Raw genomic sequence first — 3,095 nt, forward strand, 5'->3', positions numbered from 1 at the left:
GAATGAATGAATGAATGAATGATGCTGTGATCCAGAGTGCCACACCGGTAGGAACCCACAAATGCTTTTTTCAGCGATTATTTTCCTGTGCCTCGGGGTCAGAAGAAGCCCTCTAGCCCTCCCTCTTCTTAATGTCTTCCTCCAAAGCCCAGCTGAGAAGCTCCTTCTCAGGATACACCGGAAAAAAAGGCCAAAAATTGCATCAGTGGGTTCCTACCGGTGCGGCACTCTGGACCACGCCCATATGAACCCACCACTGCTGGCATGTGAAAATTGATGGAATAATTGATTTCCATTCCATATGGCAATAACCCACATTCCAGAAAACCTTCTTAGTTTCAATAGCAGTAAATGCTTAGTTTTATGCAGTAAATGCTAAGCAGAATTATGGCCCTTTATTTAGCACCTCTTCAAAATTAGAATGACTGCTGAATCCATTAGAATGACTGCCCAATCCATCCATTGCATCTTTGGCTACAGATCTAGATTGCAAAAGAGCTAACAGGGAGCACAGTTCATACAATAGAAGGGAGAGGACGAGAATATTTGGCATCTGTTGGTGTACTTTTTATGGTGCAAGTATTTGGCAACTTATAGCCATGTTCACTATGCCACTTCGTTCTCAGTTGAGTTGTATAGCAAAATGGCTTGGCAAGTAGGTTGAACAAAGGTGTATGGTGGGGGAGGGTTGGATATATTAAAAAGGATTTCAGTGGTCCAATTAAAACATAATTCTGGAGAAAACCACAACAGGCAAAATGAACAAGAGAGTCCCCAAACACAGCAGAGATAAACAATGGAATTGAAAAGGAGGCTGTATAAACACCAGGTTTAGAGTTCACTATTTCTTAACTGAGGCAGAGATTGAATATTTTAAAACTCTTGCATTTTATAGCTTTGTTTTATTTAAAAAATATAGGATGACCCAGTGAAACTGCTCTTATTTAGATTCAGGAACATAAAGCATTCTGGTTTTAAAGAGGAGAGGTGAACAATTTATTCCTTATAGATCTTCCATACTGCAGTCTTCCTGTTTCCTCTTTCAAGCAGCATTTTTGCAGCAACTGCCTTATCTCCTTTTTGTCGCATTTACTGCTACTTCAGCATTTTTCATGCCAGCCAATGCCCTGACTATTCCAGAGTCCAAGCAAAGTCAAAGTCCAGGGATAAGCTTTGACAAGTGAAATCTTGCCAATAAACATTGTTATGCAAGTTTACCCAATACAGGCTGGGTCAGGTGTCCTGTAGCCTGGGCTCAGTTTTGTAAGATTGGTCCTGCCACCTCTTTGGTTTAGCGAACAGCCTAGGGCAGCGATGGCAAACCTTTTTTTTCCTTAGGTACCACAAGTCTATACGGACGTGTGAAAGTGTGAATGCGCGTGCTCACGAATCCCAGCGACCAGTTAGGTCCCACAGAATGGGTCTTTTCCGGGTCCCGTCAACTAAACAATGTCGCTTGGCAGGACCCAGGGGAGTTGAAGTCCAAATATCTTCTAGTTGCCAAGATTGGGAAACACTGCAACAGAGTACAAATGCAGGAAGAATTGTGAGCCTTAACATGGGGCTACCTTTGAAAAGTGTTCGGAAACTTCAGATCGTGCAGAATGCAGCCGCGAGAGCCATCGTGGGGCTTCCCAGATTCGCCCACGTTTCTACAACACTCCATGGCCTGCATTGGCTGCCGATCAGTTTCCGGTCACAATTCAAAGTGTTGGTTATGACCTTTAAAGCCCTACGTGGCATTGGACCAGAGTACCTCCGGAACCGCCTGCTACCGCACGAATCCCAGTGATTGATAAGGTCCCAGAGAATTGGCCTTCTCCGGGTCCCATCGACTAAACAATGTCCTTTGGCGGGCCCCAGGGGAAGAGCCTTCTCTGTGGCGGCCCCGGCTCCCTGGAATCAACTTCCCCCGGAGATTAGAACTGCCCCCACCCTCCGTGTCTTTCATAAACTACTCAAGACCCACCTATACCGCCAGGCATGGGGGAGTTGAGACACCTTTCCTCCAGGCTCTTTATATTTTATGTTTGGTATGTATGTGTTGGTTGGTTTTTAAATATGATAGGGTTTTATATGCTTCTTTTTTAATATTAGATTTGTTTTGCTATAATATTGTTTTTTATTATTGTTGTGAGCCGGCCCGAGTCTTCGGAGAGGGGCAGCATACAAATCTAATAAATTATTATTATTATTATTATTATTATTATTATTATTATTATTATTATTATTATTATTAAAGTTATTTTTGACCTTCCCTGCTGACTTTTCCATTACTTTGCTTGTGGGAAGCTGAAGGGTTCTTATCTAGAAAAGTTAGTAAGTAGAGACATTTATAAGTAGAGGTGCCACTATATTTTTACCACAGTGGCTCAGATTAGCTATAAAACGTGTACAATAATAAAAAAGCTGCTATCAGAAATTCCATATATAATGCACAATCCTCTGTGAAATCACTATGCTCTGACTTGTTAAATGGATGATCGTTCAAGTCAAAGGAAATAGTTCACCTACAAAACAGGTCAAAGGAGTCAAAATGGACACCACAAACATATGGTTGGAACTCCACCCTCAAAGAGTGGGACTTCGATCACATGGTTCTGGTTCCATATTGAAGTAAGTTTAATCACTTCCTTGTGGACGCATCTATTTATTTATTTATTAGATTTGTATGCCGCCCCTCTCCGCAGACTCGGGGCGGCTAACAACAGTAAAAAGACAATATAAACAAATCTAATATTAAAAGTAATTTTAAAAACCCCAATTTAAAGAACCAATCATACATACAGACATACCATGCATAAATTTTATAAGCCTAGGGGGAAGGGAATATCTCAATTCCCCCATGCCTGACGACAGAGGTGGAGCTTACCAAAGGCAAGGAGGATGGGGGCAACTCTGATATCCGGGGGGAGTTGGTTCCAGAGGGTTGGGGCCGCCACAGAGAAGGCTCTTCCCCTGGGTCCCGCCAAATGGCATTGTTTAGTCGACAGGTCCTGATCTATACAGGAACTTATATTTTAAAGGACTCCTCTATATGGAATCTTAAGAATCTGGCATGGATCCCTCCTCTACCCCACAAAAGTGAGTCAGAA

Source organism: Erythrolamprus reginae, chromosome Z (assembly GCF_031021105.1).
Source record: "Erythrolamprus reginae isolate rEryReg1 chromosome Z, rEryReg1.hap1, whole genome shotgun sequence".
Taxonomy (NCBI): Eukaryota; Metazoa; Chordata; class Lepidosauria; order Squamata; family Dipsadidae; genus Erythrolamprus; species Erythrolamprus reginae.